This window comes from Excalfactoria chinensis, chromosome 9 (assembly GCF_039878825.1).
Source record: "Excalfactoria chinensis isolate bCotChi1 chromosome 9, bCotChi1.hap2, whole genome shotgun sequence".
Lineage (NCBI taxonomy): Eukaryota > Metazoa > Chordata > Aves > Galliformes > Phasianidae > Excalfactoria > Excalfactoria chinensis.
In genome coordinates this window covers 14,134,760-14,160,466 of record NC_092833.1, presented here as the reverse complement: position 1 = coordinate 14,160,466, position 25,707 = coordinate 14,134,760, and the positions used below count along the sequence as shown (strand labels likewise).

At 42.9% G+C, this 25,707-nt stretch overlaps 1 protein-coding gene across 4 annotated transcripts in view; it reads right to left on the bottom strand.

Annotated features, from left to right (window-relative positions):
• Positions 1-25,707, bottom strand: part of TBL1XR1 (TBL1X/Y related 1) — an 84,002-nt gene that overhangs the window by 38,659 nt on the left and 19,636 nt on the right. For all 4 annotated transcript variants that reach the window (XM_072344077.1, XM_072344078.1, XM_072344080.1 and 1 more), the window contains one exon: positions 11,225-11,289. The gene's annotated coding sequence lies outside the window, so the exon portion shown is untranslated. The remainder of the gene's footprint in view (positions 1-11,224; positions 11,290-25,707) is intronic.

Below are 25,707 nucleotides of genomic sequence, written 5' to 3'. Positions count from 1 at the left end.
AGCTCTCCTTTGGTCAAGGAACCTTCACAGCAATTAAAACCAGAAAGTATGACCATTATTACCACCACTGTTTATTTGAACAACAGCAGCACGCAGAAGATCCTTTTCCAGTATTGGGGCCACACTACGCTCACATCGCAGAAACACATAAGAGTTGGTTCCTGTGCTGAACAGACTGTAATCCAACCAGACGAGGTGGATAAAAAAAAGTAAAATGGACAGAACAACAAAAAATCTCTTACGTGCAACTTTTGTTGTATTAATCTATTTCACTCAGACCATCTGTTACAGTCTTTCTTACCGATCAAGGTCCTGCAACCAGCCTGCACCCCCACTGCTGCTGGTTGGGCCCACATGGCCCATCTCCATTCAGATTTCCTTAATTATTATTTTTAAATCCTTCCCCGTGAGAGTTAAAAATCAAGTAGTTTTCAAAGATCACGAAAGCGCTGAGATGCAGCACGGCATTTCCAGCTATTCCTGAAGTGCTTGCTGTCTCTTTATTAGGATAAATACACCGCTGAACACTGATATCTTTCTCAGATGTTCCGTCATTTCTTCTCTGGTCAGTGAAATTAAATATTTTCAGTACTGAAGCAGAGTTAAACACGAGTCCTTGGCTCATGTGCAGCAAAACTAGATAAGCAGCTGCATAACAATACTATTCAGTGCTCAGAAAAAACAGCCTGTATACAAGGAATAGTGGCAACACACGATTTCTGCTTCTTTTGTACCTGCCCCAGCACCTATAGGTGCTCTTCCCCTCATGGCCATGCACTGGGCAGGAACGTGGGCACAGTGCAGCACAGTGCCTGAAGGATGGAACAGCATCATGAGAACAAACACCACTTTGGGTCCTGGCTGGGTCCAAGCTGAGGGAACGCCTTAACAGCTGTATCTCCAGAGATGTACAGCCATTATCCTCACGTGAAGCAAAACATCACATGTGCACCTGCCTACTAGAATTCTTTCTTCATGCAGCAAATATCCAGTAGATTTAGATTCCCAAAACAGCTTATTCCTAAATGTGATTGAAAACCCACACAGCTTGCCCAGAGTTGGTTGCAGGTGACATGCAGATGCTTTTCCTGCACTGAAGTTTGCACTTTGGATCCTACAGTCACTTCTTTCTTTGTATACTAATGAAGGAAAAAGGCCTTTGCTGTATGATGGCAGAGGCACTGCGTAAGTACAGTGTGAATCTGAAGCAGAGTGAGCCACAAAATCTCTCTTCACACACACCAAAGCACATGTGGCGTCTGTGCTGCATCACCTCTCACCTCCATGGGTACCCTGCAGCTCACCGAGCACACCAGGCTCACATATGCTGGCCCAGGGCAGGCTGCAAGCAGCGGGCAGTCACGTCTCTCCCACTTTGTTCCCAACAGGTCCTTATAGCCGACATCCAGGCAGCATGCAGGGCAGGAGCCAGAAAGATGCACGTGCAGGGATAGATAAGCTCCAACAGGCATCCATTTTCCAATGGAAGATTCCCAGGGAGGCAGCACCGTTCAGACTGCAAACGAGCATGCTGCCAGGGCAAGAAAATAACAGAGCGGAATGCTGCCTACAAACCATCGCAGCCTTTCCACCGGATGAGTTACAAGTCACAAAAGTATGTGGAACAATTCATTTGGCTTAAGCTGCAGTGCATTTTTCTTCAAAAGCAAGCACTGGGGTTCCTAACTCGTGACTTTCGCATACTTGAGATCTTTTTAAGTAGATGTCACCCACAGCTGTAACTTGGCACTTCCAGAAACGCTCTCTTCGAGCTTTGCCTTTGCTGACATTTCTCCTCCCATGCATTATGCAAGAAGTCCCAGATTAATCTTGGGATAACGACGGAAGCTTAAGAACCCCAAACAAGTATTTTTTTTCCACACATACGCTGTGTAAAGCTCCAGAATTTTGAGGGAAGGCTTCTTTTCAAAGTGCCATTTTAAAGATATCTGCATAACTGATTAATGTGAATTCCACACCAAAAAGGCAAAAAAGAGTCCAAGATCTGTTACACGTTACTGAATTTGCTGACCTATGGTGCCAGCTTTCATTAAATAGCCTTCTCCCAACAGCAGGTTTTGCCTCATACCTGAACAGGAGGACATCATTTACCTCTCTATGTGTTAAACTTCCTCCTTGCTGACAGACAGCTGATGCACGGTACAAAAATGAAGCTCTCGCAGAAATCCTGCTGCTCCTGAAATAAATGGTGCTTGCTGGGAATACGGCTGGGTTACCCCTTGAGCCCAGCCTGCAATTACAAGCGCCCACCTTAACACCAGGGAGGCCTCTTTTTCTCCCATTTCATTACTGGTGGATTATCCCAAAATCTTACTCCCCTAATGGATGAGGTCTGTTTTTCAACTTCCAGCCTGAATACGCTCCTTGCCAAGATATATGCATTTTTTCCTGGTGCTGCCTTCAATGCAACAAAAAAATGCTTGTACTCACTCAAGCTTTGGCAAGCCCTCATATATTTAGAGAAAGCAACTGTAAGCCCTCTCAGACTCTGCTTTATTGAGATAAACAAACCAACCAAGCTCTCAGTGTCCTACTGCAGGGCAGCCTCTGCTCATCCCTCACCATTTTGGTCATCTCCTTCTGCATCTGCTCTACATTAGAGTTGCCCTTGAACACGGCCTGCCTCATCCATTCAGTGTCACACACAGGGTGTCAGCAGTGCTGCCTAGCACACAAGCAGCAATAAAACTTCCTGATTTCTACTGTGGGTCAGCTCACACCTTACAGACCTTAAATCCATGTTTTTCAGAGCAACGGGGTACTAGTGAAAAGTTATCCTTGATTTTACAGGCTCATTACTCCACTGATTGACAGACTTTCTGTTCTTCTGTCATTTTCAAGAGACCAGCAGCCAGGTCACAGCACTATTCACATCTACCCAGAAGTGCACAATCATGCCATTCTGCGCTATGAAATTTCAGCCCACTTTTTCCACTCAAGTCCTAAAGGCCATCTGGCTCCTCCTGCTCGGTACTCTGTTCCTCATCAGCTTTGACAGCACACCCCAGCCTAACGTCATCAGCAAATTTTATTGCACATCCTACTTTTGAAGTTAATTAGCAAATGCATTAAAGTCAGCCCAGTTCTTAACACAACTCACTTCCTTTAGGCTCAACAGCCCTCCTCTGATCACATAATAATGTGACCTCCTCTTTTGCAGGCGACCTCCTTTCCCTAACAACTCTTCTACATCTCATCAGTCTCTTACTATGTCCTATGTACTGCTGGAGCAAGTGTTGTAACAGGATAGGCAGATTAGCTCTGTTACTTTTTTTCCTCTAAAACCCAAGTAGAACAATTTCAGAAAGGAAAGATAACATGGATCCCCACTGTAGGTGTCTGTGAAACTAACATGCTTAAGTTCTGTCTACTGTGATTACATGCATATATTATATTTATATATCTATGTGCACAGCCCTTATGTGGACCTATACAGACACACATCTATACCCATATCCCCACAGAAGCAGCAAACCTTGCTCAGTTCCCTCTTAAAGTAAAGCCAATGGCTCCAGAGGCCAGAATGTCAGGACATACTAAGGCATCCCAGGAGGCTGCAGTTGCGTTATCCCAAATCCTTGACCATCCTATGATTCTGTGATAAAATATTCCTTCTTCTTCCAGTATACATCCAACTACAGATAAAGTCCAACGAATGCGAGGCAGAGTCAGCAGCTAGGTTAGGTCAGGTTAGGAAAAGAAGGAAACTCAATTGAAATTCCCAGGGTCACCACAGAGAAGACTGTGGAGCAAAAATGATTTAAAAAAATACAACAGGGAGCACCTGCTCCTTTCAGCTAAAGGGGGGTTGGTATGGTGAGAAAGGGCAGGCAGCCTCGGTAAACAGGGCAGTGGAGCAAAACTGGATGGGTCAGTGACGGCAACTTCACTTCTCAGCAGCCCATTCAGGCTGAGCTAAGAAGGACACGTGAACCCCCAGAGCCTGCCTGGGGGGGGCTTTCAACCAGCTACCCGGTAAGCTGCAACAGCACAGACAACACCTTGGCAATGACTGAGGCTGAACAAGTGAGCACAAAACGATTTCTTACTTGTTTTTTTTTTAGAAGTTAATTATAAGAGAAACTGGGAAATGAAGCGAAGAAAAAGGTATGCCAGCAATCTCTTCTATGCTGTATTCACACTCCTATATTCATAAGCAAACCAGTTATTTGCTTATTGTAAAAAGCACCAAATCTATAAGAGCAAAGGCAGCAGTGATCTCACCGACAGAGCAGCTGATGGCCTCAGGGTACCGATGGTAGCAAACAGCAACTTATTGCTATTTTCTATTTACAGCAAGCATCCCTAGCACCGCTTCCATTTGCAATGTATAATTCACATTGATCTCTTCATAGTGTTTCCTTGGGTTCTCACACCCTTACCTACTCCTCAGGTTACTTCCCACATCCCAGATGGTCAATCTCCAGAAGGCATCTTCTGCGCCTCAGCCCCTCCTTGCTTAAATCCAAGCTGATGGCTCATTAGTAGAATTATTCATCAACTGTTGCTGTTAGACAGTTGTTTTCTATGCAAATCGGATTTTGTGCAACAAGAACGGAATTCCAGCCTTTTCGTAACTATTTTAATGTGAAATGCTGACATCAAGGCTTAAGTTCATTTGATTATTTTGCTGTTTATGTTATTAGTAATCAGTTTTCTGGCACTCTTTTCTGTTCCAGTTCAATCACTCTGCTGAATTACTTGAACTCTCGATGAACTGCACCAAAAAAGGAAAATTAACTAATGCCTCATTTGATCTTGTGACCATAAAACTTGTGTTTTCATTCCCTCTTTAACCTTTGACCATGTATTTTTTCCCCTTAATTTGTGTGCTATGTACCTGATAGTTTTAAATTTGTTTCTTTTATTCATGAAGAAAGAATCTGCTGCCCTCTATTCATTTTAACCGTTGCTGACTTTTTTTTTCCCCCAGATATTCATTAATAAGCACGCACTTAAAACTGGTTCTTCACAGCCCACCTTACATTCCCACTGCCTTACTGGGTTCTCCTTCACCAGCACAGATGCTTTCACAAGAAGCAGCAACTACACTCACACAGGAAAACTACCTCAAAAAAAGCAGCGCAATGGCTACTCTGATCGTAATGAAATCCATTTGCCAGTTTATTATTTAAGCTCCCTCGTATGCATGAGGGACTCAAAATTCATTTATGTTACTGATTTTAACTCTTTGTTTGTTTGTTTTCCTTTGGAAGCAGATGTCAAACACCTGAAGGTACGACAGAACACTTCAGCACACAGGTAGATCACAGTAAAATACCATCCGCGTGCAGCCAAAAGAAATGAAATGAAAGGGGAAAATACCATGGACAAGTAATCCAAAGAACGGCTCACATTTGACATCCATGCCCTCCATTTATGCATACACTTAAATTTTGGATGCAGATCCTACATCAATACCAACTGGGGTGGAGGGGTGGTAGGATTCAGACCCCTTGTCCTGATATGTTCATTAAAATCACGGTAAGAATACAAGGAGCCTCCAGTTGCTATGATCTTTCGTTCTGTTTTTATGGAGTGCTATGGAGTCTTCATGTATAAGCGCAGACTTCTTGGTCTGGCATCCACTTTGATGGCCATACAGCCCAGAGGGCACCTGGGCTTTGGCAGACTGCAGGTCTGCAAACAGAAGCACGTATACTCAGCGCCATTCCCCCCAGCCTACAGGCTTCCTGTTGTTCTGCAGCAGCATGCATTATCTCCCAGCATCTACACCACTGAAACTAATGGGAGCTTTTACTTTTGTTGAGTCGAACCAATATCAACCTTCTGATGACAACAACGAAACCAGGATCGGAACCTGACTGTACATGTAACGCCCTAAAACACTTGTGCCACAAGTGCTTCTCCTCTCCAGAAGACAACACTCTTGTGCTCAGACAGCAGGGCCCATCCTTATGTTTGCTCTGCTCATCCCACTACACCTGCACCTAACAGCCAGCCTGCTTTTCAGATGTGCAACAAACGCAGTCGCTGTCAGGAATGTTTAACACTACATTTCTAGTTCTTTCCTACAGTCATTCACAGAGTGGAAAAAGGGTCACTTCAGGTTGCACAACTTCACCGCTGGCATATGGCAGCAAACCCACAGCAGAAACACAAGATCTTCCTCCCCTCTAAAACAGATGGCACGCCGATCAAGTCAGATATAATCCGATGCTAGCTACACTACTACTGCTATTAAACCAGGAACCAAAAGCAGTGGAAAGTAGTACCAACAAAGAATAACCCAATGCAGGGGAGGCAGAGGGAGAGGATAACAAGGAAGAATAGTCAAAAACAGTAACAGGAGACAACCGACAGCAGTGCAGGCAGATTGCGTTTGGGTACGTCTATGATTTAACAACCAGGAGTGGCAATAGGAAAGAAACTGCAGCGGCCCTCATCCGATTACAGAGGACGTTCCTCTGGCCTGATGCTGGCCCGGTTCCCTCTGCTCTTGTGATTAACTGCACTGGGCACCTGCCAGGGGCTACATATCCTGCCTGCTTACATAATTACATATTTATGATTCTGCCGAGAATTCTTAGTCAAAGCTTATTTCTGAACTGTAAAATGCCTACAGGACCAGCACAGAAAGTTCTCCAACAAACGCGACTTCAAAAGAGAGCCACCACCTCTTGGAATTTTTAAGGACGATGTTTCCTCTTCAGCTGAATCATTCAGTAAGCAAACTTTAACTGGTGGGAGAATAAAGGCAAGTGGTGAAACAGACAGAGATACTGCTAGTGGCTTTTATTTGTTCTTCATAAATATATATATATATATATATGAAATTAAAAACCCTTCCACAATACTTCAGAATGCAGCAGTATATAAACTTTTAATTCTTATCACAGTATGCACCCTCTCGGACTGCAGTCAATATTTCCTCTATATCATATTACCAACACTTCCTCTTCAACACATATACCACTATGTCAGCTTATTCATGCTGATCCAATAAAGAGAATTTATGGATGAACACTCTGAAATATCTTTTTTCAGCTGTAACCAATTATCAGACAAGAAAACCACTGCGCTCCACCTTTCTTTGTTGATAACAGCATCCATTGATTTTAGAAGGAGCAGAACAGTCCAAAGTTTCATGTCATCACTCAGTTTAGAGTAGTTCAAAAACTGCTACAAACACATACAGAGATAATTTCCCTTTAAAGGTGTATTCCATCAGCTGTAGAGCCAAAACCTTCAGCAGTAAATTTCAGGAGCATTTGTAGGCTCTACCAATGAAAACATTTTCAAGCCTGGTTAGTTTTATGCACATAAGTATTTCTCACTTACATCTGAAAAGAACCATTCCTACACCTGAAGTTACATGCACGCATATATACCTGCATTTGAAGGATAAGAGCCTTAGTCTTGTAGAGCTACTTATTTTAAAGCAACTATTCACATCTTGTTACCGATACCTTCAGCACTTCCAAGTTTCAAATCCTCCTGAAAGCAAAGGCCCCCGTTTTTAACGTAAGAGAAACCAAACTTCAGCTGCACCATGTTTGTGATTTTGACACAACACACAGCTCCAGCTAGAACAGTACGCACACCATTACCACTCCTACGACTCGATCCAAACCTGCCATAGCGGCCCAAGGCAACTACCAGCAATCCTTCACATCCCCATGTACCACGCTTCCCTGTGGGTCCCTGAGGTTAGTGGCACAATCTCCTTCTGCACATGGGCATTTTAAGCAAATGGACTGCCAGGAAATTACATTCACTCATACCCTTCTGCCGCCTTAGGAGAAGCAGAAAGGTCACAGGAAGACTCTACAGACAGCACCACAGAAGGGTTCCAAGAGCAAGATCTGCCACAATCCCAGGGAGGTTGTTGCAGATATCTTCTAATCCCATCACTGGATGCATTTTCTTCGGAGGGACCAGCTCATCCTGCCCATCCTCTAAACACTCTCACTCTTTCTGGGCAAAATCTGTTGTGTTAATTATGCTAAAGTGTAGCACTCATGGAAATTCCCAGTGTGAGAGCCCTGGTGCCTGCAAGGCTCTTCTCCTGAACAAGTCCCTTGCATGTAAGCTGCTCTAACATGCAATTGCTGTGATACACCTTCAAAAACAGTACGATACATTCACCTAAAAGCAAACAACTGAAACAGTTATTTAGAACACCCACCACTTTTAGCACATCCAAAGTTTGTACTCCTCTCAAGAGCCCACAGAGCCATGGCTTGCTGGAACAACAGAGCTCACTGCATATCCTCATGACCATCCAGGACAGCATGTAATAGATAATAATGTCCACTGTTTTCTTCCACAGGGAGACCCAATGCTTGCTAGTTTTCACTAACTTTCTAGTTCCTCTGCAGTCCTTTAGGCTGCTGGACTAGATGAGCTTTGACAATCCCCTTCCAACCGAACCATCCTATTCAAATTAAATAGACATACATACATGTATAAATACATACATATGAACATAAAAATACTTACATACAGCTCTTTGTATTTATACATACACATATCCACACATACACAAAGAACGGAAGAAAAAGCCAGCAAGGCAAACTGCCCTACCTCCAGAACTCACTGTACAGTAGGATGGAAAATACCTCTTGGGTAAGCTAGCTTTTCTACCACACAGCAAAAAGAAATAATAATAATAATTTGCTAAAGCCTTTATGGAAAATCTGATGCCATCCTGCCTTTAGGCCCAAGGACCAGGACTTTCATTTTTATTTCCAACACATTCCTTAACCCTTGTGACCTGAGGCACCCATTAGCAGTCTCTAAATTAACCTCTGAAATCCTACAAAAGGCTGCATTAGGCACCAATCTGCCTTCCTCACAAAGCCTTTTTTTGTGAAGTTCTCACTAAGAGGCCAACCCACATCAACTAACCACAGCCACACTCCATTTTAAAAGGTTTGAACACAACACAAATAGGTGATTTCACAAAAATTGCCAACAATTCCAGTCTGCATTTAAGGATTACCTAATATTGTACCTTATTTATGTGTTAACACAACATATTTGATGAAAAAAAAATAATTAACATCACCTTTATTCACCTTTAAAATGAAACAAAGAAAAAACAAAAGAGGATGTACAACTTCTGCATTTTAGTGCTGGTTTGGGTTTTTTTGACCAGCAAGAAATGGAACTAACAGTCACGATTAGCAGACTGACCGAAATGCTCGTATCATTTCTCATGGGAATCCAAGATGTATTTCTGATTGAAAAACACATATTGAACAAGGGTAGTCAAATGAAACCACTGCTGTGAGAAGAGCACAAACTGCTTTCTGCAGGTCAGCCCCATGTCCCGCTCTTTATCTACACACATCAAAGAGAATAATAACAAAATAAAAACCCATGAAAGTTATATTTTACTACGATCTGGAGTAAGTTATGATTACTTCTGGGATGGTGATGAACGTGCCCAGCTCAGTACTTACATCTACATTTAACCTGTTTTGAACTTAATCAAGAGATGAGTAATTGTTTAGAAATCTCTGGAATAACGAAATATGCCACTTTATAGTAAAAGCAGCCTTTAAAACAGAAAAAAACCCAAAGTGGAAACTATTTCACTTTGCTACGCATTACAGTAGAGTATGTTTTATGATGCCTGTAACAACGAGCATGCCCTTGAGAGAGCACAATTCTGAATTTCTAACATAATTTGTAGAGGGAAAATTAGGGTAAAACGCAGCAACATTTCACATACAGTCTCTCAGTCCTTTAAAATTTTATGAACTATAAGGACTGGGTTAATACGGAATGAGTCACGTTTTTAAGAGGAGCAGTAACACAGGCCTGAATTTCAAGTCATAACTAAAACCACGCTCAACTAATACAAAATAAAAAAGAAATCGGAGAAGCCTTCTGTTGGGAAAAGGTCAACAACAACAGTGAAAACTCAGCAGTAACAGAAGAGGCCGAGGGCACCTCTGGTTTCACTTTCAGTCAATTAAAATGCCAGGCTACGTGACCAGGTACATCTGGCACCTTCTCACTCCACAACTCTGTTCCCTACAGCTGAAATTCATCCCAAGCAAAGGCAAAGCGCAATTTATACATGCAAAGTTTGAGCTTAAACATCAGGCTATTAAATGGCATAAACTCTTGTGCAGATCATCTGATTTCTGAGTTGTCTTTGCTTGGTGGCAAACACACGCTGCATTACCATTCACCCTGTGATGTCTGAGGGTCAAGAGGCTCACCGACTGCACTACCCAGTAACCAGTTACACCCAAACTCTCTCCAAGTGTCACTTTTTTCACAGGACAAAGCAACATTGTAAAGGTGTTAGTGAGACTACAGCTGATCTACATATTCTTTAGACCCACGCAAATCAACTCAGCTCTCACATCCCAAATTGAGTTTCACAGCTCCTGATTAGAAACACCATCTTTTTAGCACTGAACACAGTGGTCTAGAGATGCCTGAGATGCAGGCTGACACTTCCTGCATTTAGTTTTCAAGTCCAGTGCTGCATTTGACACTTCCATAACACAGCTCAATGTGATAACGTAAGATACAGAACTGCTGAAAGGAGACTTTGAATCTAATCAAAGTCACAGATTAAGTTCCAGACTTCTTTGGAGCTCACCTCTGCCTTCCACTTGCACAGCAGTTAGAAAGCAGAAATATACCATCGTGACAGTTGGCAGCATCACCTTCCAGTCATCCAAACCATTCAGTAATATCACAAAGAGGGGAGTAAGATCGCACCAACCAAGACTATTTCTAGAGAGGACTTTAACTTCACTGATCTTCCTCTGTCAAACACATTGAAGCAACATACACCTGGCACTGTGTACGTCTGTAATAGGAGAAGCTGTTAGCATTGAAATAAGAAGCAAGAGAGCCCTGCACAAGGGGGTCAACAGAGCACTCGGCTCACCTACAACTTGCCCAGAACAGGCTTTTGGCCAAAAGAGGAAGCAAAACCAGCTACCAGCAGGATGAGTGATGTCATTGTCAAGTCACACTCTTTGCTTCAAGACTAACACGCTGCCCTACTTTCCACAGGGTAAAGGAGAAACAACTTCAAGATTCTGTCAAGCAGAAAAACACTCTAGATGTTTCTTAGGAGAAAAAAAAATAATCCATTCGTGTACTGGAAAAAAACACCACCACTCTAAAAATACTGTCTGCAGCAGAAGAGGGCCTACGGTGTATCTGCAGGATGAAACCACACCACTAACTCAGTTAAAAAGGTACTTACCATTGGCAGTGCATTGATATGCGGAAGTTTTCCTTTCAGGTGTCTCTTGCCACAAAGGAGTGATGCTGAAGGAAACAAGGAGACAAAAATAGGAAAAATTAGTGTTTATTATTCTGAAAACAGCGGTGTTAACGCAATACAACACAGCCTACAATACAGCACAGCCTACTTCACTGCTCCAAGCACCAAACTCATGCTCAGCCTAAGCCTGCAGAGCCCCATCACACGGCGCCCTGTGGGGAGCCTGCAGCACCCACCTGTGAGTGCTGCCTGGTCAATGAGCACCACAACCATCAGACATCAAGGGCACTGCACCTTATCAGGAGCACTGGTAAACAAACCACCACCTGTACCAAAACAGTGACGTCTGCATTTGCCTTAACTCTCCAGAAAAGACCGTGGGATGCTAACCAGGCAGAGCAGGCAGCTCCCAAGACCTTTTGCCCATACCAAATAAGTAACTTCAGCTACTGACATTAAACACCCCGAAAGCCCCGAATAAAAATTAACATCACAGCAGTTTGACAGAGGGCCTCTTTTACAAAATGGTTACATCCATTGAGAAGCAGCAATTTAAATAAATAAATAAATCCAGTCTGTTTTCCTACCACATCCTGTGCTGGGTAACCAGGTTTATGGCCACAGGTGTGCCCAGGCACCAAACGGCCCAGAGCTCTGCAGCTCACACGCAGCTGGCAACACACACAGAACGGAAATCTTGCAAGAAATCTTTCCCGTCTTCCAAAACAGAAGAATATAATCCAAAACATTCCATGCTCTCATAACATTATAGTTGTTTTCTTTCAATACTCCTGGTAATTATTTCATGCATCCTACACAAGTACAGGCAAACACGTCCAAGTCAGCGTGTGGACTCCATGTACAGCTGTAACCATTTCCACGTAGCACCAGTAAACTATTCTTACTCACACCAACATTTATGCTGGCTGCTCACCATGCAAGTACTCGCACACTACCTTTCTTGTTAGGAAATAATTTAATCGCCCACTCAAAGAGCAGAAAGAGGGACAGAAGGACATGGGTGACTAATAAAGCGTTATCCGTCTGGTTTTAGATCAAACAAAACATCTCTAAGCTATTCAAAAACCTTTACAGCAAGTAAAGAACCTGCAGGGCTCATGACTAATGCAGTTCTCAAGTGCCATTCCCAAACTCAATCAGTAGGAAACAGCTGATTACAAACCCATGTCTGAACCCACTGTCGGGGCGGGCAGAATCTAACACTACAAGGAGCTGCTGCAGAGGATGCTGAAGAATGTGAGTATGCTGGGTATTGAAAGAATCTGCACACACTCTCATTTTCCTTTGCTTGGCTGTGCTGGCAGGGCAGAAGTACATGGGGAGAGCTGCCCTTGCCAAGGGGCATGTTGTCCCACACAGGGCTGGTCACAATGATTGTTATTCCCTGCAGCAAGGGCTGTGGGGCAGCAAAGGAAAAAGCTTCATGGGCTCACTCAGCAAAGCCCACAGACAAGCATTATTTGCCAATAACTGGAGTTTTCCTTAAAAACAAGAAACAACCAGTATCTGCCTTCCTCATCTGAAAGCAGCTTAAATCAGTATCAGTCCTAAGCACGGTGGAGGAGAGCTTCACACAACATTTCCTTTGGGTTGATTCACTTACAAAGGGGACATGGCAAACATAAATCAAATGGCAACTGCACACTTTCGATGAAGAAAGGCCTTCTTCAGTGCCCACCACCCAAACTGCCCGTACACCTCATGGCCAGGCTGGGCACCTGGCCTCCTCACCTGTGCTTTAAACCTGAACTGAGCAAGGACATGGGAAAAAGCTGGAAACAGAAGCAGAAGTACATCAAGAGCTCCCTGACTCTGCTTCATTCTCTTGTGTCTGCTGTGGCTCTGGTTTTAAAGAAGAGCACTTGAAATGACACAGACTTTTAGAAAACACTGGGACGTCCTTCTTCAGAGCCCAGCACTGACTCTGCCTTGTCAGCAGATTTTTCCTTCCCAATTTATCCTATTGAAGTTTATTTGGCATGTACCTTGAAATAAAGCAGGTGACAGCTGTAATGTATTGATTTTAGACTCGCTCTCTTTATAGGCTGACCTATTACAGTGATTTAACCAGGTGACCAGGTGTAGTAACAGCCACGCTACCAGATGCTTAAAAATAACCCACTAAATGCCCTTGAGGCTGATAAGACACACCTGTGCAGGGAGTATCAGCTGCTGCATTTAGATCCTTCCTCTCAGAGAGAGCAGGGTTTTGTGGGTTTTGTTGGTGTTTTCTTTTAAACACCTTCACTTTGACTGGACTACTCCTCTCAACCTAAGAAGAAACACAACCTAAGAAGTGCATCCTGTCAGACCCTGGGGCTGGCAGTGCATTCTGGCCAGCAAGGCCAACGCTCGCCCCACACCTGCTAGCCCTGAAAACTAAACCAAAATGGCAATTCCTGCTATCAGCACGCAGGCCTGTTGTCATCACCAAGTCATAATGGTGTGGTATGAAGACAAAGCAGCAGTGGGGCTGGAATCATTCATCTTCTGCATGAGCTGAGCCGCTCCCACTCCCCGTTTCCACTTGCTTGCTCGGATTTTTCTTCTAATCCTCTTAGGACAGCAGTGTTTATACTGCTTTCGGAGACTTTTGTGCTCTTTGAGCCTTAATAACAAATTTGCTCATTAAACGCTGTGCTCTGTGAATTACGAAGGCCTTCCAAGGACACAGATATTTTCTCCTCAGTTCTCCTCGAGTGACCCACCTTCATCTGGCTTCAGTATCTACAGAGTGTCCCAATCAAAACAGAATTAAAAATAACTAAATCCTGGATGTTCCCCTCAGTAACTGGGCTGCAAAAAGCATCAGACAATAGCTTTAAAAGCCTAAATTGAAAACTAATCACTGCACTGAATCCTTCCTTTCACTTGGTTAATAGGCATATACAAAACCAGCGTGATTCTGCCATTGCCACGCTTGGAATGTAAACAGAGAAAATCAGAAGTTACTTCTTGTAATCACACTTTCACTGCAATCTATGGGATTTTTAAAGAAGCCAGCTCAGTACTTCTGCAATAGTAACATCAGCATTTGGATCTAATAGAGCAACTGAAATCAGATTCATCACAGTACACAAAGACTCAACCAACTTGAGTCCAGGATTACAATTCAAGAAGAGAAACAAATATGGGCAAGTGAGGGAAAAAGGGTAAAAAAATAAATGAGGACCACACACAAGACAGCATTAAAAATGGTCATCTCCTGCATCTGACTGATTGCAGCTGGGCTGGTGCTGCCCAGCATGAGGGCAGCCCAGGGCTGCTGAAGGGCCACACCTGAGGACAGCCCAGCATCACACCTGGACAGCTCAGGGCCTCATCACAGCCCCTGCATGCAGAGCCATGTGGGATCACACTCAGTACTCAGAGCCTCCCTGTGAGGTGCCTGTCTATGATCCTGGGCTCCATCTGATGCAGCTTTCCCCAGCTGATTAACTGAGAAATCTCCATTTCCTAACCTTGATTCTGATTTTAAGTCTTTATTATGTAAGAAATCTGGTAAACACAGACGCAAGCCAACTTTCTGGACTTTTAAAAGAATACTTTACACATATACATCCACACACTCACATCACACAGAAAAGCTGCACAACTTCCCACACATCAGCAATTCTCTTTCATATACCAAACTCCTCCACCAACATGTAAGCATGTGAGCCAATGATTAAAACAGAGCAGGATATCTGAGGGGACAGAGGAATGGCTACAGCAGGCAGCGCTAATACAGGGAAAACAGAACCTGGATATACAAACACCATTCAAAGTGCACAACGCAGCGCTCGCTGTGCTATGATAAGCACAGAAAAGCAAGACTAAAGCAAGAGAATCTCGCAGCACGGTAGCAGCTGCCTCCACGTTTAACAAAAATTTCTTTAAAAGCCCAAAACTGAGGTAATCACTGAAGACAGCTTATAACATACTGAAAGGAAAGGAAGCTCAATTGCTGGAGAGGAAACCGTACTGGCCAGCCCCATTAAAAACACATAAAGCACCAGAGTAATCTTGTCAATACCAATTAGTTTGTACCACCAGGGAAGGCGGGGGAAGAGCCCTGCTGCAGCACAATTTCACTTGCAAGTCATTTAAATGAAATTCATTAGTAAGTAACCCAATTCACAAACTGGAAGTTAAAAATCCTAGAGAACAAAGTATAATCCGGTATAACTCTGCATGCTTCTTCGACTCACTTCGTCTTAAAGAATCTAATTTATTGAATTCATCAGAATCCTGTGTCAAATGTGCCATGCTTTGAGAGGTGGGATGTGTGTCACAAGTAGAGATCACATCTGGAAGTGCTGCTGAGATGTTCAAATAAGGAATTCCCTCAAAGTAACTAGAGGACGTAACATTGTGGTATTTCTAATCCTACAGATGGTAACCAGCATTTGGGCTGCAGCTGCGCTTCTCTCAGTATTAGCACCCTTATCTTTTGGGCAACCCAAAGTCCAACACAGTTAGCATTCCAAGCAAAAGCTCAATCTGTGCAGTGTGCGGCCAAGTTAAAGACCTACAGAGAACATTCAAGCAGTGCAGCACGATGTGGGATCTACTGCAGGACACAGTGTTCACAGACAGACTGATGCCAATGGGAACCAGAAGTCCCACTGCAGCCACTTGCCCCACATGCTGGCCAAGAGCTCCATGTCATGCTAATATCGTGTGTTCCTTACAGCTAAGGACTATTACTATTTTGTGTGAATCCCCACAAATTTTGCATTCTCCTCCTGACTCCCTAAAGCACCACACTGTGGGGTCACAGGGGATGCAGCACCGGAAGAAGCTCAGGAGCAGAGCTGCAGCTACAGCATACCTCTGTTTCCAGGGGCTGCCTTACACAGACCTGGAAATCCCAGCACAACAGCTCAGAGCAGAACAGAATGATGCATTAGGTAACCAGGATCAGAGCAGAAACGGCAGAGACAAAACCAGTATTAAAAACATACTGCATGCATTAGACACCTACATGTGTCCGCCATGCTGATGGAACATGGGAAATATTTACATTAATATTATACTTATTATATAGGCGTTAAAAGACACTGAAACTTGTTCCACAGAATAAGCAGCCTATAGAGAAACATAGCAAATATCTACATTACCAGTGTGGTCAAAGAGAATAGCATTTATTAAATAAAAGGATTGAAGCCATTAATCAACAGCAGCATTAAACTAATCTAATCACACCACAGCTTCACCAAGCTATTTGAACAACAGGATCTAAGCACAATCAAGGAAAACAAGTGCATCTGAAACACCAGTGACACTGCAAGGATCAGATGAGCATGGGGGCACAGAGCTGCAGCAGAGAGGTCCCAGGATTGAGGCCATGATTAATTGGGAACAACAAAACACTGCCTCACCCAGTATGCCATGAAGGGTTATACAATGGAGTTACCTACACGTACACAGTTAGCTGTTACGGTGACACTGTGCACCTCTCACCCTACGTGGTCCAGTTCTAAGAAGAGCTTTACCTAAAAATGCTATTAATTACAGTAATTCACTTTTCAACTGTGTTGGGTTTTTTCCTACTGGAAGAAAATGGCTTTTCTTACTGCAAATGAGTGCAAAAAATATAAAACAAAACCAACAAAAAAAAAAACCAAGCAAGCAAAGTTCACTTGTTGCCAATATGACTGAAGTCAGTATCTTTGTTTCATTGAAAATACGTTTTGTTGAATGTCCTACAGATGTATGCCTCAACTTACAGCCCTTCTAAACTACGTACGGTCCATGCAGAACCACACACACAGTCGTGCATCCTGTAAGCTGATGGAAGCACTATCAGAAATCTGCTGTGCTGCTTTGCAGACAGTTGAAAAAGAGATCTCCAAAGCGAGCTGCCCAGCACCTTGTATCTTCCTTTGTACAAGGCAAAAGATTCCATCCAGTAGAAATTCCAAGGGCCCCAAGCGAGAACTTCACAACTGCCACCCAAGGGATCCCCAGCCCTCACCTCCCTCCAGAAGGGATGTAAAGGCAGATGCCTAAAGGAAGAGTCAAAACAGCACGAGCACAGGATCTAGTCCCCTAAATTATCTCCTAGCCTCCAGCTATTTTCAACTCAGATTAATTCTCTGAGCACAATTTGCTTAGTTGTAGTAATTTAGTATTTAGTAATGTCAATAGAATTACCTTCCATTAACTTGTTCATTCCCACAAACACTGAGCACATACCTTTCCTCATAAGCAACTTTACAAATCTGCTCCCTGCTGTGCAACAAAAGACACAGGCTGTTGCTTTGCTCATTTACACATCTGCCTCTTGCCAGAGTAACCCGACATCACTGCAAGAGAACAGGAACCTCAGATCCCTATTCATCCTCTCCGTGGTTTCCAAGGCTTTGCAGACCAAACTACAGCTGCAGACTCATGCCATGACTTTTCCATACCAAGGAGCTGCATCAAAAGGACACCTGGTCTCTGTGGTACATTTTGATCCACCTGTACACTTGGCATGGTGTTAACTGAAGTCTCCCACTGCATTTCCAACTCTCCTTCACTTCCCATCCTTCCAGTGTTACCGCTTTGTCAGGGCAGTAAGGAGGAAGAACACCCACTCATACACCACCAAAACACAGCCCTTAGCACACTGCAAGTGCTCATCCAGAAGGGTGTTGATTCAGGAATTAGAAATGAGGAACGGAGCATTGTAAGATGTTATTTAAAAGAATACTATTACAGGTCAAGACTATCCTTGAAGGAGGATCAGCCAACATGCGCCCATCGTCAGCTCACACCTACAAGAATTCTGTTTCTTGACAGTTTTTATTCAGGAAGCTATCAACTTCTAAATCTTATCTCCACCGTAATCTGACTAATACTCTTCTCAGCAGCTCACCTTTCCGCTCTTATTTTCTCTTCTGCTCTTCAGTAAGGCTCCCTGTACAGAGGGTTAATAGCATTTGTTTTCCCTGTAATGTCTGTCCTAACAGACAGAGGCAGAGGATGTGTCAGTGCCATTGGGAATGACTTGAATTTAAGCTTTTTTTTTGAAGAACTGACACTCCATTCCAGAAAAAAAAAAAGGTTTTGTCAAGTACGTTATTTATCAGTTCCAAAATCAGTACCAAAATGGAACTGTTTCCTACTCTGCACACTGAGCAGATTTTTAGCTGATAACTCAGGGAGCCATTAATGGATGTGAGCTCAGGTAGGTAACCTAGCTTCCCCAGCCAGGAGAACAGATGTGGCAATTTCATAGGGGCAAAAGTCAAAGGAAAGAAGAGATCCAGGCTTTAGATAGACCTACTGAAGATGCTGCAACTGGAAACACATGTTAAATAGTCAGGGAAAACTTCCTCAAAATAAAACTACACAACTGGAAAATAGCTATAGGAAATAGCCTATGCTATGGGACTTCTGTTATTTTAAGAAAGAGTAGGCAAGACTGGGAAAGGAGTAATTCTGCCTCAGGACACATCTAGCACAGTGTTTGATCTAAGTCTTTTCCCTTTCTTTACTTTTTGATTCTTATCTCGATTGTTTCACACCAGGAATTTGAAACTGGCTGAGCTGCACATCCGGCAAACCCTGCCGTTCAGCCCAGATTAGGCTGAAGTAGGATTTTACCATTTGGGAACTTCATTTGCAGAATTCTGCCTCTGAGACTGCCTGCAGAATTCCTCTCCAACTGCTGTCTGGTCTTCATGAAAAAGGTCCCGTTTTCTTGGCTTTCTCCTTCTCCAAGTCAACTCACAATTATCAACGTGATCTGCTGCGCTGATCAAAGCGAGCAACAAAGACTGGAAATCCTCCAGTACTGGTCTTGGGAAAAAAAAAAAGAACAACGTCAACCCTTTACTCTCGATTAAAATAAACTTATCTACTTAATCTTCCAACATGTGAAAGACAGAAAGCTTATCCAAACTATTCTTAGGACACACTGGATGGCTACCATCACTGAAATTGCTTGCTCCCTGCATGCTTTTGGCTGCTGATACTTATTTTCTAAGGCATCCACAGACTTGCCCACAAGGGTCAGCTTTCAAACACACTGTTTTAAAACAAAAATGCAGTAAGTATCTACAAGTTTAAATGCATATATAAAATTAAACAAACAAACAAAGACAACCTTTATTTTCAGTTTTGATATACAGGTTTTTAGTTCTTTTATTACTGATAGACCATAATGGAGTGCTGTGCATTTTGCTACTTTCTTTTGCGATCGTGCTAAAACAGGCTCATTAACCAAAGCAACAACCAATAAATTCTTGAGCCAGGAATATCAAATCACCACATTTGTCAAAATACTCCACCTTGCACAACTATTTCCACTCGTGTCAGACATGTCAAATCCTGGGCTCTGGTTCATCTCCAAATGGAGCAAACAGAGCACACTGCAGCTATTATTGTAGTCACACCTAGTCAAGGGTGTTGCTTTTTTTTCCTTTCTTTTGTTTTTTTAATGGAACACTATGAGGTATTTAGCACTAAAGGGCACGCAGAACTTACGTTGTTATGTAATAAATGGACAAAACTTGATGGCAGAATAATGATGCATCTTCCACTGGCTCAGGAGTAGTAGCAATCCAGGTTTATATGTTGCACCACAAAAGAGTCTATTTACCGAATGAGATAAAGCACAGTCCAATGTCTGTATACTTAGTTGCATGAAACTGTACAGCTGCAATCGCTTATCAGAGGTTTGGAGTTGTTTTTTTTGCATCTTATTCTTTCCACTGCCTAAGGAACAAGCAAACCTTCACACTACAAAGCCATCTCCAATACTACCAGGTCCATCCCACTTAACACACTGGAATTATTTTCATGCTACCTTTATCCAGAAATAAAGCCATCCGCCATATCCTCACAGCCACTTCTGAAAACCAAGCCTCTCTAATTCTGAACACTATCAATTTGTTTCACTACTTAGAAAACAGCACTTCTTCCCGACTCCCAGCACACTGCAACAACTAAACCAAAGATGGGGTGCACCAGATAACCTCATTTATCTAACTACAGCTTGACGCTGCAAATAAGAAACGTGCTCTTCGTCAATTTGCAAGTTTCTAAGAAGTCACAAAAACCGACAGAATCGGCATAAGCAAAGGCCATGTTGGGTTGTTATGTGCTCTATCCAAAGTACAGCACTGCAAGTAAATCTGCCCGGGTAGCAAATAAATAAGTAAATAAATAAATGAAAACGTGTCACCAATTGTACTACAAAAAAGCTCCGCACCAACAGCAGATCAATGTTTTAACAGATTCCAGCACAGTCATACCTTGGGGAAAAAAAAGACTCCTCTAAATCCCAAACAAAAATACCACCAGTTCTCTGAAACAAGGGCATGCTGATGTGAATCGCTCTCACTTTGATCCGCCCCTTCACAGAAATTCCTCCTGCTATTAAGCGCTTCAAGGTGTAAATGAAGGCTTGAAAGACAGAGCAACAGCAGTGATCAATCCCAACATTCAGAGAGCAGCTCAATGCTCGCTAAAGGCCAAGATTCGAAGCAGGTAGGAAGGCAGGCAGCAGCAGACACGGGTATATCTCTATAGGCAGTGGGAGCTGATTCAGGACACAGCCACATCCCGAGGATTGTTCCTTCCCAGGTAACTATCAGCATCTGTACACCTCCTGCCCGCACCCCAAACACTGCACATTGTAAAAAGAACACAAACTTGAGCAATGGTTTTCTAGAGGGCATTTGGGCTTCTCTCACTTCAAGCAAAAACATTCATTAATTACATGCAATCTCTAAGGATTTATCTGTATTTTTTCCCCCCCTATTTTTAAAGAACTATGTGAAAAGTCACTTTTCATTAAGTATCCAGTAGGGAAGCCAAAGCACTCTTTGATCAGCAGATACTCTGCTAGTTTTGGAAGGGTTTTACATACAGTAACTTTAAAGATCTTTGGATCGTTGCACCAAAGTCTCATTTCAGATTACTCCTGGTCTGGAGATATTAGGGATTAGCATTCTGCCAAGTCATTCCTTCTGGGAAGTAATCAAGCTCAGATGCTGGAGTGCCTAAGCACAAAGTGCATAAAAGGATCCAGCAAGATGGGATTGGCATCTAATTGCCACTCTGGCTCCATCACTTGCTGTCAGATTCACTTTCCTTCAGTTCAGTGCCTGAGATGCTTCCAAACGAGGCAGTACGAACCTGCCGATCCCTGATGTGCATCCACACCACAAGTACGCTTACTGGGCTGTTTCTATGGCTGGGACACCACTTGGGAAAGCTAAGAAAACAACTTGTTCCCCAGACCCACATGTGCTGCAGAGCACTTTGGTCACCTTCCAACATGCTCACACTTGTGGGCTGGTTAAATGTACTCAGTGGTGTACTATCAACTTCTAAAAAGCCTCCTCTGACCGACCTTTGTATCTAAAAGCTTGCATAGTAATTCATTTGCAGATCCTAAAACCACCATAGGAGGAGGATCCTGCTTTATGCCAAACTCCTACACTGTGTATCTGAGATACACTAGAAGCAATAATTCAGAACTAAACAAAAATCCCATAGATTTCCACTTTTTGGTAAGATGATCAAAACCAGTAAGAGGTTCCAAGAAGGGGGTCTGAATTTTGTTCATTCATCCCTTGCATCTACTGACTCCATGGCTTCATAAAGCAACTCCCAAAGCCTTTAGAAAGAGCAGAAGAGCCCACTGGGTACAGATGGAGAATGAGCACGTTATTTAATAACCAGAAACTATGTATGAGAGACCTTTCCAGCTTTATTTTTAGCACAGCATCTCCGTAGGTACAAAGACTGAGCTCGAACACTGAGAGGAATGTAATGGGAAATTTGTTTTAACCATACAGTTCTAGCAAGTTATTAAGATTGCATCATTATCCTCCTTGGGCAGTAATTGGCAATAAGACTACACGCTCTGCTCTTAGTTTTTGTTTCATTGATGAGTTGTGAGGAAAGAGAAATGCTGCTCACCCAACGAGCTGTTTATTTAATATTCAGCTTTCTTCAACTCTTCTTCTTACGCAACGCACAAATGCTGATGATCAATTATTTTAGCAATCATAATTCAAGCTGAAATTTTACACTCTGTAAACACATTATCATGGCCACCACGTTACATGTTCAAGAAACTCCAACTGCAGCAGGTCATTAAATGAACACTGCGCTGAGCTTACGGCACAGTTCTGCTCTCAGTAGGCACAAGAGGTTCTCCTGCCACCAACTAAGTGCACCCATGTGCTCAAACTATAAAACAAACTATAAAAAAAGAGACACGTAAATGAAATGAGAGTTAGCGTCACATTTGTAGGAAACCTTCTTAAAACTACCCCAGAATGATAATGAGAACTAAACTTTCAGAAGCAACTATTAGATCTTGGGAGCAATTTAGGACAGCTGCACGCTTCATGGATGGCCTAATACATGCTGGGACACAGGTCAGGACAAATGTGATTCAAACACACAGCACTGGTGGACAAGGGGTAGATACTGCTGAGCAGCCCAATGGCCTTCTCTGATGCAAAGGAATGGATTTGTGTATAAAGGGAACAGCTGTGGCTTTAGCCCAATCTGAGCAAGGCTAATGGTGACTGCAGTGAGAGCTTTCCACCAGAAGCTGAGTGAATCCTTGAATTTCTATTTCACTTGGATTCCTTATCAATTCACTAAGTCACACAAAAAAAGCTGAATTTGTTTATTTCATAATGTAACAATTGGAATGTGTTGGAGAGACAGCACGTGCTCACACATACTTAGAACTGTTACAAATTATATATATATATTATACTGGGCATATGTAATAGGCAGCTTCTGCACAGAGAAACACTATTTCTAATCCAAACCAAAGCAAAGTAAATCTAGCCAAGAAACGTGTTCATAAACACATCATTGTATCCATGTATGTATGCACACACAGTTTCAAATATTTTATATAGGAGCACACTTTGAAAGCATGAAGGAGAGCATGCTGAGGGCACGGCAAACACTGCTTCACTCCCTCTCCAGCAAGGAGAGCTACAGCGTGTGCAACCACGGTCACCAACACCACACACACAAAGCTGTCTGCTGGTGGGAAACAGAGCAACAGCTGCAAAAATACAGGTTTAAAATACAAGCACCGGGTGGGAGCAGAGCAGAAAGGAACTGACAGGAGTCTCTACTTCAGCCTTCAACATATCCCATCCTGCAAACACACCAAGATTTGTTGTAGCGTTCATAATATAAATACGTTGCAGAATTCTGGTTTTTACACGGCTTCTAATGTTTCCATAGACACAAATTAAGTTTCGCGTTGCTAAACAGAATTCTCTTGAAAATGTTATGTTTTATACCACCTTCACCTGAGGTTAATGCAGGGTTAATTTGGCAGAGTGCTATTTACAGTGCTTCCAGATTGTTGAAATACCTGCAAAATTCCTCTCTCTTCTCTTCAGCTGAACAGCAGCCTAGTGCAAAGCTTCTTCCCACAGCAAAACAATTAACAACCACAAAAAAATAAGCCAAAATTACAAACCTACGGCATGCACCAGAGCAATACTTAGCAGATTGTAGCATACTCTATATAGCAATCACCTAAAGTGATCATTAAATTAATTAAAGCACGTACTTAGAATAGTGGCTTATAGGTGGTCCCTTTCATACCTGACATATTCCATCACTCAATTTCTGTTTTCTCCAGTAAAAACCTTGTTAACTAAGACTATGCAATTGGAACGTCCACCCCTTAAATAATCAAGAGAGCCCAGACACTCCTGGAAGTCTCAGACAATATCTAAAGGCTCCTTAAACATTATTTGAAATGCTTTCCATATGCTTAGACTATGACTGCATATCTTCAGCATGCTCAACTACACGCATACACAAGATGCAAAACATTCATGTCATTCATTAAAAACACACTTCTTTTACAGGTCTACGCCCCTCCTTGTTTATATGGACTTCAGATGAACTAGATTACATCCACGTTTTGCAGATCTTTCTGCACAGCGCTTCTAAAGGACAGCCATCCATGAGAGAGACGTCCTTGCCCAGACTTCCATCATCTTCTGCCTGAGCTTATGCTGGTCCTTACAAAAGCAAGCTTGTCCCACTCAGATTTGCTTAGAACCCTTCTGAAATGTTTCTTATCTTTCATCTTGCCTCACCCCTTTGTATTCCTCTGCCAAATTCACTTCCCATTCCCTCAAATATAACACACTTTCCAGGTTCCCTTCTAATAAGGAAGAAAGGCCTTTGCACTTTGCTTATCGCTGACTCGGTACAGAAGAGCTGACTCCAGCTACTGCCAAGTGGCTAACAACATACTTGACATATTTTCAAATGGGCATCAGCACGCTTTCTCACACAGTGCTCATTAGGAGGTGCTCCCAAATTCACAAGTCTCCTTTGCCATGTCACATATAAAAATTGTGTGCTCAGTAGCTCCAGATAAACATCTCTTCCATTAACAGCTTTATGAATTCACAAACCTTTTAGCATTACCATGTTCTGACACAAACAACTCTGCAGGAATACTCTAAAAAATAAGATTTTTCCTTTTTTTTTTGGACATCACCTTCTAGTTTTGTTTGATGCCTTTAGCACTGCGGAAACAACAAACACCTCCTGAGCACCCTCACTGTAACACTCCCCATCCTACAAACCTCTGCCATGACTACACTCAGCTCTGCTGGGTTCCTCCCACCCACAAACTGAAGACCATGAGTCTGCGTAATAAAACTTCTGCTGCCGATTCTGACTGTAGGGATGACACTGCTTTCCCCTCAGCAGGATGCTTCACTAAGGTCTTACTGAAGACACAACAAGAGATGAGCTTGTTTTCCCTTCAGCAGGATGAGCTTCTGAAACGGTTCTGCCTCAAGGACATGAAATGCTGAGTCCAGCATCAAGTATACGAGGAAATGTGCCAACACTTATAAACTTCTGCTGCAAGGATCACCCATGCCAACAGAAGGGAAAGTACAGTACAGTAAGCTGAAGTGTGCCAAATCTTCCCTTGGCTATTACAGTTATTTCATCTCCACACCTTGTCTTCCTGCCATGAGAAAAGAATCAGGGCTAAACTTTATGGAGGACCAAGTGATGACTGTGAAGAACCAGAAACCTGCAGGGCAGTCACAACCCTGGTTCATGTGCACCCCAGTAGCAGCCCTCATACCAGTGCTCTCAGAGCCTGACCTGTCTCCAACTCCCATTCCTCATCCTGCAACAGAAGGGGAAAAAAAGAAGTGATCCGATTCTTATTCCTGCTTTAAGAAGCAAAAAGGAATGGAAGAAAAGGAAGTTCAACATGCATGCCTCCATTAACACGCTATGTGAGCAGCTTCCCCACGATACCCACAGCACAGCAGCACTGTCCTAATATATTCATATTTTTAACTTTAAGTCAGGAAATCCATTTTTGGTACAGACCTGAAGGCACAAACAAAGGAGGTTCTTTCTCTAGCATTGCTTTTGCTTTTCCTTCAGTGTCAACCTGCAAGAACTTCAGTAAATGCACTGGAAGGTTTTAT